This window comes from Salmo salar, chromosome 04 (assembly GCF_965601325.2).
Source record: "Salmo salar chromosome 04, fSalSal1, whole genome shotgun sequence".
In the NCBI taxonomy this organism is placed as follows: Eukaryota; Metazoa; Chordata; class Actinopteri; order Salmoniformes; family Salmonidae; genus Salmo; species Salmo salar.
Window position 1 is genome coordinate 37,798,492 of NC_138294.1, and position 17,357 is coordinate 37,815,848.

The 17,357-nt window shown below is 44.3% G+C and overlaps 25 non-coding genes across 25 annotated transcripts; all 25 read right to left on the minus strand.

The window, feature by feature from the left end:
* Positions 1-1,445: 1,445 nt before the first annotated feature.
* On the minus strand, positions 1,446-1,527 carry trnas-gcu (transfer RNA serine (anticodon GCU)). The gene has a single exon. It is a non-coding gene; the product is annotated as a tRNA-Ser (tRNA).
* A 479-nt stretch (positions 1,528-2,006) lies between these two features.
* Positions 2,007-2,088, minus strand: trnas-gcu (transfer RNA serine (anticodon GCU)). The gene has a single exon. It is a non-coding gene; the product is annotated as a tRNA-Ser (tRNA).
* Positions 2,089-3,006: 918 nt separating this feature from the next.
* On the minus strand, positions 3,007-3,088 carry trnas-gcu (transfer RNA serine (anticodon GCU)). The gene has a single exon. It is a non-coding gene; the product is annotated as a tRNA-Ser (tRNA).
* A 480-nt stretch (positions 3,089-3,568) lies between these two features.
* On the minus strand, positions 3,569-3,650 carry trnas-gcu (transfer RNA serine (anticodon GCU)). Its single transcript has one exon. It is a non-coding gene; the product is annotated as a tRNA-Ser (tRNA).
* A 919-nt stretch (positions 3,651-4,569) lies between these two features.
* On the minus strand, positions 4,570-4,652 carry trnas-gcu (transfer RNA serine (anticodon GCU)). The gene has a single exon. It is a non-coding gene; the product is annotated as a tRNA-Ser (tRNA).
* A 379-nt stretch (positions 4,653-5,031) lies between these two features.
* On the minus strand, positions 5,032-5,114 carry trnas-gcu (transfer RNA serine (anticodon GCU)). Its single transcript has one exon. It is a non-coding gene; the product is annotated as a tRNA-Ser (tRNA).
* Positions 5,115-5,594: 480 nt separating this feature from the next.
* On the minus strand, positions 5,595-5,676 carry trnas-gcu (transfer RNA serine (anticodon GCU)). Its single transcript has one exon. It is a non-coding gene; the product is annotated as a tRNA-Ser (tRNA).
* Positions 5,677-6,051: 375 nt separating this feature from the next.
* trnas-gcu (transfer RNA serine (anticodon GCU)) lies at positions 6,052-6,133 on the minus strand. The gene has a single exon. It is a non-coding gene; the product is annotated as a tRNA-Ser (tRNA).
* A 380-nt stretch (positions 6,134-6,513) lies between these two features.
* Positions 6,514-6,595, minus strand: trnas-gcu (transfer RNA serine (anticodon GCU)). Its single transcript has one exon. It is a non-coding gene; the product is annotated as a tRNA-Ser (tRNA).
* Positions 6,596-7,075: 480 nt separating this feature from the next.
* Positions 7,076-7,157, minus strand: trnas-gcu (transfer RNA serine (anticodon GCU)). The gene has a single exon. It is a non-coding gene; the product is annotated as a tRNA-Ser (tRNA).
* Positions 7,158-7,531: 374 nt separating this feature from the next.
* Positions 7,532-7,613, minus strand: trnas-gcu (transfer RNA serine (anticodon GCU)). The gene has a single exon. It is a non-coding gene; the product is annotated as a tRNA-Ser (tRNA).
* A 375-nt stretch (positions 7,614-7,988) lies between these two features.
* Positions 7,989-8,070, minus strand: trnas-gcu (transfer RNA serine (anticodon GCU)). Its single transcript has one exon. It is a non-coding gene; the product is annotated as a tRNA-Gly (tRNA).
* Positions 8,071-8,549: 479 nt separating this feature from the next.
* Positions 8,550-8,631, minus strand: trnas-gcu (transfer RNA serine (anticodon GCU)). Its single transcript has one exon. It is a non-coding gene; the product is annotated as a tRNA-Ser (tRNA).
* A 479-nt stretch (positions 8,632-9,110) lies between these two features.
* On the minus strand, positions 9,111-9,192 carry trnag-gcc (transfer RNA glycine (anticodon GCC)). Its single transcript has one exon. It is a non-coding gene; the product is annotated as a tRNA-Ser (tRNA).
* A 479-nt stretch (positions 9,193-9,671) lies between these two features.
* trnas-gcu (transfer RNA serine (anticodon GCU)) lies at positions 9,672-9,753 on the minus strand. The gene has a single exon. It is a non-coding gene; the product is annotated as a tRNA-Ser (tRNA).
* Positions 9,754-10,232: 479 nt separating this feature from the next.
* Positions 10,233-10,314, minus strand: trnas-gcu (transfer RNA serine (anticodon GCU)). Its single transcript has one exon. It is a non-coding gene; the product is annotated as a tRNA-Ser (tRNA).
* A 1,035-nt stretch (positions 10,315-11,349) lies between these two features.
* Positions 11,350-11,431, minus strand: trnas-gcu (transfer RNA serine (anticodon GCU)). Its single transcript has one exon. It is a non-coding gene; the product is annotated as a tRNA-Ser (tRNA).
* Positions 11,432-11,913: 482 nt separating this feature from the next.
* trnas-gcu (transfer RNA serine (anticodon GCU)) lies at positions 11,914-11,995 on the minus strand. Its single transcript has one exon. It is a non-coding gene; the product is annotated as a tRNA-Ser (tRNA).
* Positions 11,996-12,473: 478 nt separating this feature from the next.
* trnas-gcu (transfer RNA serine (anticodon GCU)) lies at positions 12,474-12,555 on the minus strand. Its single transcript has one exon. It is a non-coding gene; the product is annotated as a tRNA-Ser (tRNA).
* Positions 12,556-13,034: 479 nt separating this feature from the next.
* trnas-gcu (transfer RNA serine (anticodon GCU)) lies at positions 13,035-13,116 on the minus strand. The gene has a single exon. It is a non-coding gene; the product is annotated as a tRNA-Ser (tRNA).
* Positions 13,117-14,157: 1,041 nt separating this feature from the next.
* trnas-gcu (transfer RNA serine (anticodon GCU)) lies at positions 14,158-14,239 on the minus strand. Its single transcript has one exon. It is a non-coding gene; the product is annotated as a tRNA-Ser (tRNA).
* Positions 14,240-14,719: 480 nt separating this feature from the next.
* trnas-gcu (transfer RNA serine (anticodon GCU)) lies at positions 14,720-14,801 on the minus strand. The gene has a single exon. It is a non-coding gene; the product is annotated as a tRNA-Ser (tRNA).
* A 479-nt stretch (positions 14,802-15,280) lies between these two features.
* Positions 15,281-15,362, minus strand: trnas-gcu (transfer RNA serine (anticodon GCU)). Its single transcript has one exon. It is a non-coding gene; the product is annotated as a tRNA-Ser (tRNA).
* Positions 15,363-16,397: 1,035 nt separating this feature from the next.
* On the minus strand, positions 16,398-16,479 carry trnas-gcu (transfer RNA serine (anticodon GCU)). Its single transcript has one exon. It is a non-coding gene; the product is annotated as a tRNA-Ser (tRNA).
* Positions 16,480-16,958: 479 nt separating this feature from the next.
* Positions 16,959-17,040, minus strand: trnas-gcu (transfer RNA serine (anticodon GCU)). The gene has a single exon. It is a non-coding gene; the product is annotated as a tRNA-Ser (tRNA).
* Between the last annotated feature and the right edge of the window lie 317 nt (positions 17,041-17,357).

Here is a 17,357-nt window from a genome sequence, read left to right on the forward strand (position 1 = left end):
ACAAACTGTAGGTGCTGCATGTAAAGCCATGATTGAAATCATTTAAAGTTAGGCATAGCAACGGCAGGGCCATGTGTCGATCCCATCGAGACATTTAACAAATGTGTTGTCAGGCTGAGTGGTCTAAAGTGCTTGATTAAGTGTGTGGAGGTGTCGGTTCAAATCCCACCGTTGAGGTTGCCCTTGGTAAAGCTATTCTTCAATACCTGAATCTTATCAGTCGCTCTAGGAGTGTGCAGGGATTCTATATTCATGTGGGGCCATGCAAGAGAAGAAATAAAAAAAACAATTGTGAAAAGGTTGGTTTTCCAATCTACACATGTAGTTCATCGCCTTCACCACTCAGATACCAAGTTCTGTGCTGTTGCGGTGGCAGTCGGCCATCTTACCAATGTTTGCGTAAGTCAAAATCTTACAGTGCCATAAAGAAGTACTGATTTTTTTGGTTGCTCAATGAGGATGGGATTCGATCCCATGCATGCAGAGCACAATGGATTAACAGTCCATCACCTTAACCACTCGGCCACCTCATCCATTGGTATCGAATTGGCAGTTTCCCAAACAAACTGTAGGTGCTGCATGTAAAGCCATGATTGAAATTAATTAAAGTTAGGCATAGCAACGGCAGGGCCATGTGTCGATCCCATCGAGACATTTAACAAATGTGTTGTCAGGCTGAGTGGTCTAAAGTGCTTGATTAGGTTTGTGGAGGTGTCGGTTCAAATCCCACCATTGAGGTTGCCCTTGGTAAAGCTATTCTTCAATACCTGAATCTTATCAGTCGCTCTAGGAGTGTGCAGGGATTCTATATTCATGTGGGCAGTGCAAAGGAAGAAATAAAAAAAACATTTGCAAAGAGGTTGGTTTTCCAATCTATACATGTAGTTCTTCGCCTTCACCACTCAGATACCAAGTTCTGTGCTGTTGCAGTCGGCCATCTTACCAATGTTTGCGTAAGTCAAAACCTTACAGTGCCATAAAGAAGTACTGAATTTTTTGGTTGCTCGATGAGGATGGGATTCAAGCCCATTGGATTAGCAGTCCATCACCTTAACCACTCGGCCACCTCATACGTTGTTATACAAGTTTCAGTTGCCTCTACAAACTGTAGTTGCTGCATGTAATCCCACAATTGGGTGTGTGGAGGTGTCGGTTCAAATCCCACCGTTGAGGTTGCCCTTGGTAAAGCTATTCTTCAATACCTGAATCTTATCAGTCGCTCTAGGAGTGTGCAGGGATTCTATATTCATGTGGGGCCATGCAAGAGAAGAAATAAAAAACATTTGCGAAGAGGTTGGTTTTCCAATCTACACATGTAGTTCTTCGCCTTCACCACTCAGATAGCAAGTTCTGTGCTGTTGCGGTGGCAGTCGGCCATTTTACCAATGTTTGCTTAAGTCAAAATCTTACAGTGCCATAAAGAAGTACTGATTTTTTTGGTTGCTCGATGAGGATGGGATTCTAACCCATTCATGCAGAGCACAATGTATTAGCAGTCCATCGCCTTAACCACTCGGCCACCTCATCCATTGTTATACAAGTGGCAGTATCCCACACAAACTGTAGGTGCTGCATGTAAAGCCATGATTCAAATCAATGAAAGTTAGGCATAGCAACGGCAGGGCCATGTGTCGATCCCATCGAGACATTTAACAAATGTGTTGTCAGGCTGAGTGGTCTAAAGTGCTTGATTAAGTGTGTGGAGGTGTCGGTTCAAATCCCACCGTTGAGGTTGCCCTTGGTAAAGCTATTCTTCAATACCTGAATCTTATCAGTCGCTCTAGGAGTGTGCAGGGATTCTATATTCATGTGGGGCCATGCAAGAGAAGAAATAAAAAAAACAATTGCGAAGAGGTTGGTTTTCCAATCTACACATGTAGTTCATCGCCTTCACCACTCAGATACCAAGTTCTGTGCTGTTGCGGTGACAGTCGGCCATCTTACCAATGTTTGCGTAAGTCAAAATCTTACAGTGCCATAAAAAAGTACTGTTTTTTTTGGTTGTTCGATGAGGATGGGATTCGAACCCATGCATGCAGAGCACAATGGATTAGCAGTCCATCACCTTAACCACTCGGCCTCCTCATCCATTGTTATACATGTGGCATTATCCCACACAAACTGTAGGTGCTGCATGTAAAGCCATGATTAAAATCAATTAAAGTTAGGCATAGCAACGGCAGGGCCATGTGTCGATCCCATCGAGACATTTAACAAATGTGTTGTCAGGCTGAGTGGTCTAAAGTGCTTGATTAAGTGTGTGGAGGTGTCGGTTCAAATCCCACTGTTGAGGTTGCCCTTGGTAAAGCTATTCTTCAATACCTGAATCTTATCAGTCGCTCTAGGAGTGTGCAGGGATTCTATATTCATGTGGGCCCATGCAAGAGAAGAAATAAAAAACATTTGCGAAGAGGTTGGTTTTCCAATCTACACATGTAGTTCTTCGCCTTCACCACTCAGATAGCAAGTTCTGTGCTGTTGCGGTGGCAGTCGGCCATCTTACCAATGTTTGCTTAAGACAAAATCTTACAGTGCCATAAAGAAGTACTGATTTTTTGGTTGCGATTCGAACCCATGCATGCAGAGCACAATGGATTAGCAGTCCATCGCCTTAACCACTCGGCCACCTCATCCTTTGCTATACAAGTGGCAGTTGCCCCTACAAACTGTAGTTGCTGCATGTAATCCCACGATAGGGTGTGTGGAGGTGTCGGTTCATATCCCACCGTTGAGGTTGCCCTTGGTAAAGCTATTCTTCAATACCTGAATCTTATCAGTCGCTCTAGGAGTGTGCAGGGATTCTATATTCATGTGGGGCCATGCAAGAGAAGAAATAAAAAACATTTGCGAAGAGGTTGGTTTTCCAATCTACACATGTAGTTCTTCGCCTTCACCACTCAGATAGCAAGTTCTGTGCTGTTGCGGTGGCAGTCGGCCATCTTACCAATGTTTGCTTAAGTCAAAATCTTACAGTGCCATAAAGAAGTACTGATTTTTTTGGTTGCTCGATGAGGATGGGATTCTAACCCATTCATGCAGAGCACAATGTATTAGCAGTCCATCGCCTTAACCACTCGGCCACCTCATCCATTGTTATACAAGTGGCAGTATCCCACACAAACTGTAGGTGCTGCATGTAAAGCCATGATTCAAATCAATGAAAGTTAGGCATAGCAACGGCAGGGCCATGTGTCGATCCCATCGAGACATTTAACAAATGTGTTGTCAGGCTGAGTGGTCTAAAGTGCTTGATTAAGTGTGTGGAGGTGTCGGTTCAAATCCCACCGTTGAGGTTGCCCTTGGTAAAGCTATTCTTCAATACCTGAATCTTATCAGTCGCTCTAGGAGTGTGCAGGGATTCTATATTCATGTGGGGCCATGCAAGAGAAGAAATAAAAAAAACAATTGCGAAGAGGTTGGTTTTCCAATCTACACATGTAGTTCATCGCCTTCACCACTCAGATACCAAGTTCTGTGCTGTTGCGGTGACAGTCGGCCATCTTACCAATGTTTGCGTAAGTCAAAATCTTACAGTGCCATAAAAAAGTACTGATTTTTTTGGGTTGTTCGATGAGGATGGGACTCGAACCCATGCATGCAGAGCACAATGGATTAGCAGTCCATCACCTTAACCACTCGGCCTCCTCATCCATTGTTATACATGTGGCATTATCCCACACAAACTGTAGGTGCTGCATGTAAAGCCATGATTAAAATCAATTAAAGTTAGGCATAGCAACGGCAGGGCCATGTGTCGATCCCATCGAGACATTTAACAAATGTGTTGTCAGGCTGAGTGGTCTAAAGTGCTTGATTAAGTGTGTGGAGGTGTCGGTTCAAATCCCACTGTTGAGGTTGCCCTTGGTAAAGCTATTCTTCAATACCTGAATCTTATCAGTCGCTCTAGGAGTGTGCAGGGATTCTATATTCATGTGGGCCCATGCAAGAGAAGAAATAAAAAACATTTGCGAAGAGGTTGGTTTTCCAATCTACACATGTAGTTCTTCGCCTTCACCACTCAGATAGCAAGTTCTGTGCTGTTGCGGTGGCAGTCGGCCATCTTACCAATGTTTGCTTAAGACAAAATCTTACAGTGCCATAAAGAAGTACTGATTTTTTGGTTGCGATTCGAACCCATGCATGCAGAGCACAATGGATTAGCAGTCCATCGCCTTAACCACTCGGCCACCTCATCCTTTGGTATACAAGTGGCAGTTGCCCCTACAAACTGTAGTTGCTGCATGTAATCCCACGATAGGGTGTGTGGAGGTGTCGGTTCATATCCCACCGTTGAGGTTGCCCTTGGTAAAGCTTTTCTTCAATACCTGAATCTTATCAGTCGCTCTAGGAGTGTGCAGGGATTCTATATTCATGTGGGGCCATGCAAGAGACGAAATAAAAAAAACAATTGCGAAGAGGTTGGTTTTCCAATCTACACATGTAGTTCATCGCCTTCACCACTCAGATACCAAGTTCTGTGCTGTTGCGGTGGCAGTCGGCCATCTTACCAATGTTTGCTTAAGTCAAAATCTTACAGTGCCATAAAGAAGTACCGATTTTTTTGGTTGCTGAATGAGAATGGGATTCGAACCCATGCATGCAGAGCACAATGGATTAGCAGTCCATCGCCTTAACCACTCGGCCACCTCATCCATTGGTATAAAAGTGGCAGTTGCCCCTACAAACTGTAGTTGCTGCATGTAATCCCACGATAGGGTGTGTGGAGGTGTCGGTTCAAATCCCACCGTTGAGGTTGCCCTTGGTAAAGCTATTCTTCAATACCTGAATCTTATCAGTCGCTCTAGGAGTATGCAGGGATTCTATATTCATGTGGGGCCATGCAAGAGACGAAATAAAAAAAACAATTGCGAAGAGGTTGGTTTTCCAATCTACACATGTAGTTCATCGCCTTCACCACTCAGATACCAAGTTCTGTGCTGTTGCGGTGGCAGTCGGCCATCTTACCAATGTTTGCTTAATTAAGTCAAAATCTTACAGTGCCATAAAGAAGTAGTGATTTTTTTGGTTGCTCGATGAGGATGGGATTCGAACCCATGCATGCAGAGCACAATGGATTAGCAGTACCATCGCCTTAACCACTCGGCCACCTCATCCTTTGTTTTACAAGTGGCATTATCCCACACAAACTGTAGGTGCTGCATGTAAAGCCATGATTGAAATCAATTAAAGTTAGGCATAGCAACGGCAGGGCCATGTGTCGATCCCATCGAGACATTTAACAAATGTGTTGTCAGGCTGAGTGGTCTAAAGTGCTTGATTAAGTGTGTGGAGGTGTCGGTTCAAATCCCACCGTTGAGGTTGCCCTTGGTAAAGCTATTGTTCAATACCTGAATCTTATCAGTCGCTCTAGGAGTGTGCAGGGATTCTATATTCATGTGGGGCCATGCAAGAGACGAAATAAAAAAAACAATTGCGAAGAGGTTGGTTTTCCAATCTACACATGTAGTTCTTCGCCTTCACCACTCAGATACCAAGTTCTGTGCTGTTGCGGTGACAGTCGGCCATCTTACCAATGTTTGCGTAAGTCAAAATCTTACAGTGCTATAAAGAGGTACTGATTTTTTTGGGTTGCTCGATGAGGATGGGATTCGAACCCATGCATGCAGATCACAATGGATTAGCAGTCCATCGCCTTAACCACTCGGCCACCTCATCTGTTGGTATACAAGTGGCAGTTGCCCCTACAAACTGTAGTTGCTGCATGTAATCCCACGATAGGGTGTGTGGAGGTGTCGGTTCATATCCCACCGTTGAGGTTGCCCTTGGTAAAGCTATTCTTCAATACCTGAATCTTATCAGTCGCTCTAGGAGTGTGCAGGGATTCTATATTCATGTGGGGCCATGCAAGAGACGAAATAAAAAAAACAATTGCGAAGAGGTTGGTTTTCCAATCTACACATGTAGTTTATCGCCTTCACCACTCAGATACCAAGTTCTGTGCTCTTGCGGTGGCAGTCGGCTATCTTACCAATGTTTGCTTAAGTCAAAATATTACAGTGCCATAAAGAACTACTGATTTTTTTGGTTGCTCAATGAGGATGGGATTCGAACCCATGCATGCAGAGCACAATGGATTAGCAGTCCATCGCCTTAACCACTCGGCGACCTCATCCATTGGTATAAAAGTGGCAGTTGCCCCTACAAACTGTAGTTGCTGCATGTAATCCCACGATAGGGTGTGTGGAGGTGTCGGTTCAAATCCCACAGTTGAGGTTGCCCTTGGTAAAGCTATTCTTCAATACCTGAATCTTATCAGTCGCTCTAGGAGTGTGCAGGGATTCTATATTCATGTGGGGCCATGCAAGAGACGAAATAAAAAAAACAATTGCGAAGAGGTTGGTTTTCCAATCTACACATGTAGTTCATCGCCTTCACCACTCAGATACCAAGTTCTGTGCTGTTGCGGTGGCAGTCGGCCATCTTACCAATGTTTGCTTAATTAAGTCAAAATCTTACAGTGCCATAAAGAAGTACTGATTTTTTTGGGTTGCTCGATGAGGATGGGATTCGAACCCATGAATGCAGATCACAATGGATTAGCAGTCCATCGCCTTAACCACTCGGCCACCTCATCCATTGTTTTACAAGTGGCATTATCCCACACAAACTGTAGGTGCTGCATGTAAAGCCATGATTGAAATCAATTAAAGTTAGGCATAGCAACGGCAGGGCCATGTGTCGATCCCATCGAGACATTTAACAAATGTGTTCTCAGGCTGAGTGGTCTAAAGTGCTTGATTAAGTGTGTGGAGGTGTCGGTTCAAATCCCACCGTTGAGGTTGCCCTTGGTAAAGCTATTGTTCAATACCTGAATCTTATCAGTCGCTCTAGGAGTGTGCAGGGATTCTATATTCATGTGGGGCCATGCAAGAGACGAAATAAAAAAAACAATTGTGAAGAGGTTGGTTTTCCAATCTACACATGTAGTTCATCGCCTTCACCACTCAGATACCAAGTTCTGTGCTGTTGCGGTGACAGTCAGCCATCTTACCAATGTTTGCGTAAGTCAAAATCTTACAGTGCCATAAAGAAGTACTGATTTTTTTGGGTTGCTCGATGAGGATGGGATTCGAACCCATGAATGCAGATCACAATGGATTAGCAGTTCATCGCCTTAACCACTCGGCCACCTCATCCGTTGGTATACATGTGGCAGTTGCCCCTACAAACTGTAGTTGCTGCATGTAATCCCACGATTGGGTGTGTGGAGGTGTCGGTTCAAATCCCACCGTTTAGGTTGCCCATGGTAAAGCTATTCTTCAATACCTGAATCTTATCAGTCGCTCTAGGAGTGTGCAGGGATTCTATATTCATGTGGGGCCATGCAAGAGAAGAAATAAAAAACATTTGCGAAGAGTTTGGTTTTCCAATCTACACATGTAGTTCTTCGCCTTCACCACTCAGATACCACGTTCTGTGCTGTTGCGGTGGCAGTCGGCCATCTTACCAATCTTTGCGAAAGTCAAAATCTTGCAGTGCCATAAAGAAGTACTGATTTTTTTGGGATGCTCGATGAGGATGGGATTCGAACCCATGCATGCAGAGCACAATGGATTAGCAGTCCATCGCCTTAACCACTCGGCCACCTCATCCGTTGGTAAACAAGTGGCAGTTGCCCCTACAAACTGTAGTTGCTGCATGTAATCCCACGATTGGGTGTGTGGAGGTGTCGGTTCAAATACCACTGTTGAGGTTGCCCTTGGTAAAGCTGTTCTTCAATACCTGAATCTTATCAGTCGCTCTAGGAGTGTGCAGGGATTCTATATTCATGTGGGGCCATGAAAGAGAAGAAATAAAAAAAACATTTGCGAAGAGGTTGGTTTTCCAATCTACACATGTAGCTCATCGCCTTCACCACTCAGATACCAAGTTCTGTGCTCATGCGGTGGCAGTCGGCCATCTTACCAATGTTTGCGTAAGTCAAAATCGTACAGTGCCATAAAAAAGGTCTTATTTTTTTGATTGCTCGATGAGGATGGGATTCGAACCAATGCATGCAGAGCACAATGGATTGGCAGTCCATCGCCTTAACCACTCGGCCACCTCATCCTTTTCTACACATGTGGTATTTTCCCCCACAAACTGCAGTTGCTGTATGTAAACCCATGATTGAAATCGATGAAAGTTAGGCATTGCAACGGCAGGGCCATGTGTCCATCCCATCGAGACATTTAACAAATGTGTTGTCAGGCTGAGTGGTCTAAAGTGCTTGATTAAGTGTGTGGAGGTGTCGGTTCAAATCCCACCATTGAGGTTGCCCTTGGTAAAGCTATTCTTCATTACCTGAATCTTATCAGTCGCTCTAGGAGTGTGCAGGGATTCTATATTCATGTGGGGCCATGCAAGAGAAGAAATAAAAAAAACATTTGCGAAGAGGTTGGTTTTCCAATCTACACATGTAGTTCATCGCCTTCACCACTCAGATACCAAGTTCTGTTCTCTTGCGGTGGCAGTCGGCCATCTTACCAATGTTTGCCTAAGTCAAAATCTTACAGTGCCTTAAAAAAAGTCATATTTTTTTGGTTGCTCGATGAGGATGGGATTCGAACCCATGCATGCAGAGCACAATGGATTAGCAGTCCATCACCTTTACCACTCGGCCACCTTGTCCACTGGTAAATAAGTGGTATTTTCCCCCACAAACTGCAGTTGCTGTATGTAAACCCATGATTGAAATCGATGAAAGTTAGGCATTGCAACGGCAGGGCCATGTGTCCATCCCATCGAGACATTTAACAAATGTGTTGTCAGGCTGAGTGGTCTAAAGTGCTTGATTAAGTGTGTGGAGGTGTCGGTTCAAATCCCACCATTGAGGTTGCCCTTGGTAAAGCTATTCTTCATTACCTGAATCTTATCAGTCGCTCTAGGAGTGTGCAGGGATTCTATATTCATGTGGGGCCATGCAAGAGAAGAAATAAAAAAAACATTTGCGAAGAGGTTGGTTTTCCAATCTACACATGTAGTTCATCGCCTTCACCACTCAGATACCAAGTTCTGTGCTCTTGCGGTGGCAGTCGGCCATCTTACCAATGTTTGCGTAAGTCAAAATCTTACAGTGCCATAAAAAAGGTCTAATTTTTTTGATTGATCGATGAGGATGGGATTCGAATCAATGCATGCAGAGCACAATGGATTAGCAGTCCATCGCCTTAACCACTCGGCCACCTCATCCATTTGTACACATGTGGTATTTTCCCCCACAAACTGCAGTTGCTGTATGTAAACCCATGATTGAAATCAATGAAAGTTAGGCATTGCAACGGCAGGGCCATGAGTCCATCCCATCGAGACATTTAACAAATGTGTTGTCAGGCTGAGTGGTCTAAAGTGCTTGATTAAGTGTGTGGAGGTGTCGGTTCAAATCCCACCGTTGAGGTTGCCCTTGGTAAAGCTGTTCTTCAATACCTGAATCTTATCAGTCGCTCTAGGAGTGTGCAGGGATTCTATATTCATGTGGGGCCATGCAAGAGAAAAAATAAAAAAAACATTTGCGAAGAGGTTGGTTTTCCAATCTACACATGTAGTTCATCGCCTTCACCACTCAGATACCAAGTTCTGTGCTCATGCGGTGGCAGTCGGCCATCTTACCAATGTTTGCGTAAGTCAAAATCGTACAGTGCCATAAAAAATGTCTTATTTTTTTGATTGCTCGATGAGGATGGGATTCTAACCCATGCATGCAGAGCACAATGGATTAGCAGTCCATCGCCTTAACCACTCGGCCACCTCATCCGTTTTTACACACGTGGTATTTTCCCCCACAAACTGCAGTTGCTGTATGTAAACCCATGATTGAAATCGATGAAAGTTAGGCATTGCAACGGCAGGGCCATGTGTCCATCCCATCGAGACATTTAACAAATGTGTTGTCAGGCTGAGTGGTCTAAAGTGCTTGATTAAGTGTGTGGAGGTGTCGGTTCAAATCCCACCATTTAGGTTGCCCTTGGTAAAGCTATTCTTCATTACCTGAATCTTATCAGTCGCTCTAGGAGTGTGCAGGGATTCTATATTCATGTGGGGCCATGCAAGAGAAGAAATAAAAAAAATATTTGCGAAGAGGTTGGTTTTCCAATCTACACATGTAGTTCATCGCCTTCACCACTCAGATAGCAAGTTCTGTGCTCTTGCGGTGGCAGTCGGCCATCTTACCAATGTTTGCGTAAGTCAAAATCTTACAGTGCCATAAAATAGGTCACTTTTTTTAGGTTGCTCGATGAGGATGGGATTCAAACCCATGCATGCAGAGCACAATGGATTAGCAGTCCATCACCTTAACCACTCGGCCACCTCATCCGCTGGTACACAAGTGGCAGTTGCCCCCACAAACTGTAGTTGCTGTATGTAAACCCATGATTGAAATCAATGAAAGTTAAGTATTGCAACTTCAGGGCCATGTGTCCATCCCATCGAGACATTTAACAAATGTGTTGTCAGGCTGAGTGGTTTAAAGTGCTTGATTAAGTGTGTGGAGGTGTCGGTTCAAATCCCACCGTTGAGGTTGCCCTTGGTAAAGCTGTTCTTCAATACCTGAATCTTATCAGTCGCTCTAGGAGTGTGCAGGGATTCTATATTCATGTGGGGCCATGCAAGAGAAGAAATAAAAAAAACATTTGCGAAGAGGTTGGTTTTCCAATCTACACATGTAGTTCATCGCCTTCACCACTCAGATACCAAGTTCTGTGCTCATGCGGTGGCAGTCGGCCATCTTACCAATGTTTGCGTAAGTCAAAATCGTACAGTGCCATAAAAAAGGTCTATTTTTTTTGATTGCTCGATGAGATTCTAACCCATGCATGCAGAGCACAATGGATTAGCAGTCCATCGCCTTAACCACTCGGCCACCTCATCCGTTTGTACACACGTGGTATTTTCCCCCACAAACTGCAGTTGCTGTATGTAAACCCATGATTGAAATCGATGAAAGTTAGGCATTGCAACGGCAGGGCCATGTGTCCATCCCATCGAGACATTTAACAAATGTGTTGTCAGGCTGAGTGGTCTAAAGTGCTTGATTAAGTGTGTGGAGGTGTCGGTTCAAATCCCACCATTGAGGTTGCCCTTGGTAAAGCTATTCTTCATTACCTGAATCTTATCAGTCGCTCTAGGAGTGTGCAGGGATTCTATATTCATGTGGGGCCATGCAAGAGAAGAAATAAAAAAAAACATTTGCGAAGAGGTTGGTTTTCCAATCTACACATGTAGTTCATCGCCTTCACCACTCAGATACCAAGTTCTGTGCTCTTGCGGTGGCAGTCGGCCATCTTACCAATGTTTGCGTAAGTCAAAATCTTACAGTGCCATAAAACAGGTCACTTTTTTTTGGTTGCTCGATGAGGATGGGATTCAAACCCATGCATGCAGAGCACAATGGATTAGCAGTCCATCACCTTAACCACTCGGCCACCTCATCCGCTGGTACACAAGTGGCAGTTGCCCCCACAAACTGTAGTTGCTGTATGTAAACCCATGATTGAAATCAATGAAAGTTAAGTATTGCAACGGCAGGGCCATGTGTACCATCCCATCGAGACATTTAACAAATGTGTTGTCAGGCTGAGTGGTCTAAAGTGCTTGATTAAGTGTGTGGAGGTGTCGGTTCAAATCCCACCGTTGAGGTTGCCCTTGGTAAAGCTATTCTTCAATACCTGAATCTTATCAGTCGCTCTAGGAGTGTGCAGGGATTCTATATTCATGTGGGGCCATGCAAGAGAAGAAATAAAAAAAACATTTGCGAAGAGGTTGGTTTTCCAATCTACACATGTAGTTCATCGCCTTCACCACTCAGATACCAAGTTCTGTGCTCATGCGGTGGCAGTCGGCCATCTTACCAATGTTTGCGTAAGTCAAAATCGTACAGTGCCATAAAAAAAAGGTCTTATTTTTTTGATTGCTCGATGAGGATGGGATTCGAACCCATGCATGCAGAGCACAGTGGATTAGCAGTCCATCGCCTTAACCACTCGGCCACCTCATCCGTTTGTACACACATGGTATTTTCCCCCACAAACTGCAGTTGCTGTATGTAAACCCATGATTGAAATCGATGAAAATTAGGCATTGCAACGGCAGGGCCATGTGTCCATCCCATCGAGACATTTAACAAATGTGTTGTCAGGCTGAGTGGTCTAAAGTGCTTGATTAAGTGTGTGGAGGTGTCGGTTCAAATCCCACCATTGAGGTTGCCCTTGGTAAAGCTATTCTTCATTACCTGAATCTTATCAGTTGCTCTAGGAGTGTGCAGGGATTCTATATTCATGTGGGGCCATGCAAGAGAACAAATAAAAAAAACATTTGCGAAGAGGTTGGTTTTCCAATCTACACATGTAGTTCATCACCTTCACCACTCAGACACCAAGTTCTGTGCTCATGCGGTGGCAGTCGGCCATCTTACCAATGTTTGCGTAAGTCAAAATCTTACAGTGCCATAAAAAAGGTCTTAATTTTTTTTTGCTCGATGAGGATGGGATTCGAACCCATGCATGCAGAGCACAATGGATTAGCAGTCCATCGCCTTAACCTCTCAGCCACCTCATCCTTTGGTACATAAGTGGCAGTTGCCCCCACAAATTGTAGTTGCTGTATGTAAACCCATGATTGAAATCGATGAAAGTTAGGCATTGCAACGGCAGGGCCATGTGTCCATCCCATCGAGACATTTAACAAATGTGTTGTCAGGCTGAGTGGTCTAAAGTGCTTGATTAAGTGTGTGGAGGTGTCGGTTCAAATCCCACCGTTGAGGTTGCCCTTGGTAAAGCTATTCTTCAATACCTGAATCTTATCAGTCGCTCTAGGAGTGTGCAGGGATTCTATATTCATGTGGGGCCATGCAAGAGAAGAAATAAAAAAAACATTTGCGAAGAGGTTGGTTTTCCAATCTACACATGTAGTTCATCACCTTCACCACTCAGACACCAAGTTCTGTGCTCATGCGGTGGCAGTCGGCCATCTTACCAATGTTTGCGTAAGTCAAATTCTTACAGTGCCATAAAAAAGGTCTTATATTTTTGGTCGCTCGATGAGGATGGGATACGAACCCATGCATTCAGAGCACAATGGATTAGCAGCCCATCGCCTTAACCACTTGGCCACCTCATCCATTTGTACACATGTGGTATTTTCCCCCACAAACTGCAGTTGCTGTATGTAAACCCATGATTGAATTCGATGAAAGTTAGGCATTGCAATGGCAGGGCCATGTGTCCATCACATCGAGACATTTAACAAATGTGTTGTCAGGCTGAGTGGTCTAAAGTGCTTGATTAAGTGTGTAGAGGTGTCGGTTCAAATCCCACCGTTGAGGTTGCCCTTGGTAAAGCTATTCTTCAATACCTGAATCTTATCAGTCGCTCTAGGAGTGTGCAGGGATTCTATATTCATGTGGGGCCATGCAAGAGAAGAAATAAAAAAAACAATTGCGAAGAGGTTGGTTTTCCAATCTACACATGTAGTTCATCACCTTCACCACTCAGACACCAAGTTCTGTGCTCATGCGGTGGCAGTCGGCCATCTTACCAATGTTTGCGTAAGTCAAAATCTTACAGTGCCATAAAAAAGGTCTTATATTTTTGGTTGCTCGATGATGATGGGATAGGAACCCATGCATTCAGAGCACAATGGATTAGCAGTCCATCGCCTTAACCACTCGGCCACCTCATCCGTTTGTACACAGGTGGTATTTTCCCCCACAAACTGCAGTTGCTGTATGTAAACCCATGATTGAAATCGATGAAAGTTAGGCATTGCAACGGCAGGGCCATGTGTCCATCCCATCGAGACATTTAACAAATGTGTTGTCAGGCTGAGTGGTCTAAAGTGCTTGATTAAGTGTGTGGAGGTGTCGGTTCAAATCCCACCGTTGAGGTTGCCCTTGGTAAAGCTATTCTTCATTACCTGAATCTTATCAGTTGCTCTAGGAGTGTGCAGGGATTCTATATTCATGTGGGGCCATGCAAGAGAACAAATAAAAAAAAACATTTGCGAAGAGGTTGGTTTTCCAATCTACACATGTAGTTCATCGCCTTCACCACTCAGATACCAAGATCTGTGCTCTTGCGGTGGCAGTCGGCCATCTTACCAATGTTTGCGTAAGTCAAAATCTTACAGTGCCATAAAAAAAGTCTTAATTTTTTGTTTGCTCGATGAGGATGGGATACGAACCCATGCATGCAGAGCACAATGGATTAGCAGTCCATCGCCTTAACCACTCGGCCACCTCATCCGTTTGTACACACGTGGTATTTTCCCCCACAAACTGCAGTTGCTGTATGTAAACCCATGATTGAAATCGATGAAAGTTAGGCATTGCAACGGCAGGGCCATGTGTCCATCCCATCGAGACATTTAACAAATGAGTTGTCAGGCTGAGTGGTCTAAAGTGCTTGATTAAGTGTGTGGAGGTGTCGGTTCAAATCCCACCGTTGAGGTTGCCCTTGGTAAAGCTATTCTTCATTACCTGAATCTTATCAGTTGCTCTAGGAGTGTGCAGGGATTCTATATTCATGTGGGGCCATGCAAGAGAACAAATAAAAAAAAACATTTGCGAAGAGGTTGGTTTTCCAATCTACACATGTAGTTCATCGCCTTCACCACTCAGATACCAAGATCTGTGCTCTTGCGGTGGCAGTCGGCCATCTTACCAATGTTTGCGTAAGTCAAAATCTTACAGTGCCATAAAAAAGGTCTTAATTTTTTGTTTGCTCGATGAGGATGGGATTCGAACCCATGCATGCAGAGCACAATGGATTAGCAGTCCATCGCCTTAACCACTCGGCCACCTCATCCGTTGGTACATAAGTGGCAGTTGCCCCCACAAATTGTAGTTGCTGTATGTAAACCCATGATTGAAATCAATGAAAGTTAGGCATTGCAACGGCAGAGCCATGTGTCGATCCCATCGAGACATTTAACAAATGTGTTGTCAGGCTGAGTGGTCTAAAGTGCTTGATTAAGTGTGTGGAGGTGTCGGTTCAAATCCCACCGTTGAGGTTGCCCTTGGTAAAGCTATTCTTCAATACCTGAATCTTATCAGTCGCTCTAGGAGTGTGCAGGGATTCTATATTCATGTGGGGCCATGCAAGAGAAGAAATAAAAAAAACATTTGCGAAGAGGTTGGTTTTCCAATCTACACATGTAGTTCATCACCTTCACCACTCAGACACCAAGTTCTGTGCTCATGCGGTGGCAGTCGGCCATCTTACCAATGTTTGCGTAAGTCAAATTCTTACAGTGCCATAAAAAAGGTCTTATATTTTTGGTTGCTCGATGAGGATGGGATACGAACCCATGCATTCAGAGCACAATGGATTAGCAGTCCATCGCCTTAACCACTCGGCCACCTCATCCGTTTGTACACACGTGGTATTTTCCCCCACAAACTGCAGTTGCTGTATGTAAACCCATGATTGAAATCGATGAAAGTTAGGCATTGCAACGGCAGGGCCATGTGTCCATCCCATCGAGACATTTAACAAATGTGTTGTCAGGCTGAGTGGTCTAAAGTGCTTGATTAAGTGTGTGGAGGTGTCGGTTCAAATCCCACCGTTGAGGTTGCCCTTGGTAAAGCTATTCTTCATTACCTGAATCTTATCAGTTGCTCTAGGAGTGTGCAGGGATTCTATATTCATGTGGGGCCATGCAAGAGAACAAATAAAAAAAAACATTTGCGAAGAGGTTGGTTTTCCAATCTACACATGTAGTTCATCGCCTTCCCCACTCAGATACCAAGATCTGTGCTCTTGCGGTGGCAGTCGGCCATCTTACCAATGTTTGCGTAAGTCAAAATCTTACAGTGCCATAAAAAAGGTCTTCATTTTTTGTTTGCTCGATGAGGATTGGAACCCATGCATGCAGAGCACAATGGATTAGCAGTCCATCGCCTTAACCACTCGGCCACCTCATCCATTGGTACATAAGTGGCAGTTGCCCCCACAAATTGTAGTTGCTGTATGTAAACCCATGATTGAAATCAATGAAAGTTAGGCATTGCAACGGCAGAGCCATGTGTCGATCCCATCGAGACATTTAACAAATGTGTTGTCAGGCTGAGTGGTCTAAGTGCTTGATTAAGTGTGTGGAGGTGTCGGTTCAAATCCCACCGTTGAGGTTGCCCTTGGTAAAGCTATTCTTCAATACCTGAATCTTATCAGTCGCTCTAGGAGTGTGCAGGGATTCTATATTCATGTGGGGCCATGCAAGAGAAGAAATAAAAAAAACATTAGCGAAGAGGTTGGTTTTCCAATCTACACATGTAGTTCATCACCTTCACCACTCAGACACCAAGTTCTGTGCTCATGCGGTGGCAGTCGGCCATCTTACCAATGTTTGCGTAAGTCAAATTCTTACAGTGCCATAAAAAAGGTCTTATATTTTTGGTTGCTCGATGAGGATGGGATACGAACCCATGCATTCAGAGCACAATGGATTAGCAGTCCATCGCCTTAACCACTCGGCCACCTCATCCATTTGTACACACGTGGTATTTTCCCCCACAAACTGCAGTTGCTGTATGTAAACCCATGATTGAATTCGATGAAAGTTAGGCATTGCAACGGCAGGGCCATGTGTCCATCCCATCGAGACATTTAACAAATGTGTTGTCAGGCTGAGTGGTCTAAAGTGCTTGATTAAGTGTGTGGAGGTGTCGGTTCAAATCCCACCGTTGAGGTTGCCCTTGGTAAAGCTATTCTTCAATACCTGAATCTTATCAGTCGCTCTAGGAGTGTGCAGGGATTCTATATTCATGTGGGGCCATGCAAGAGAAGAAATAAAAAAAACATTTGCGAAGAGGTTGGTTTTCCAATCTACACATGTAGTTCATCACCTTCACCACTCAGACACCAAGTTCTGTGCTCATGCGGTGGCAGTCGGCCATCTTAACAATGTTTGCGTAAGTCAAATTCTTACAGTGCCATAAAGAAGGTCTTATATTTTTGGTTGCTCGATGAGGATGGGATACGAACCCATGCATTCAGAGTACAATAGATTAGCAGTCCATCGCCTTAACCACTCGGCCACCTCATCCGTTTGTACACACGTGGTATTTTCCCCCACAAACTGCAGTTGCTGTATGTAAACCCATGATTGAAATCGATGAAAGTTAGGCATTGCAACGGCAGGGCCATGTGTCCATCCCATCGAGACATTTAACAAATGTGTTGTCAGGCTGAGTGGTCTAAAGTGCTTGATTAAGTGTGTGGAGGTGTCGGTTCAAATCCCACCGTTGAGGTTGCCCTTGGTAAAGCTATTCTTCATTACCTGAATCTTATCAGTTGCTCTATGAGTGTGCAGGGATTCTATATTCATGTGGGGCCATGCAAGAGAACAAATAAAAAAAAACA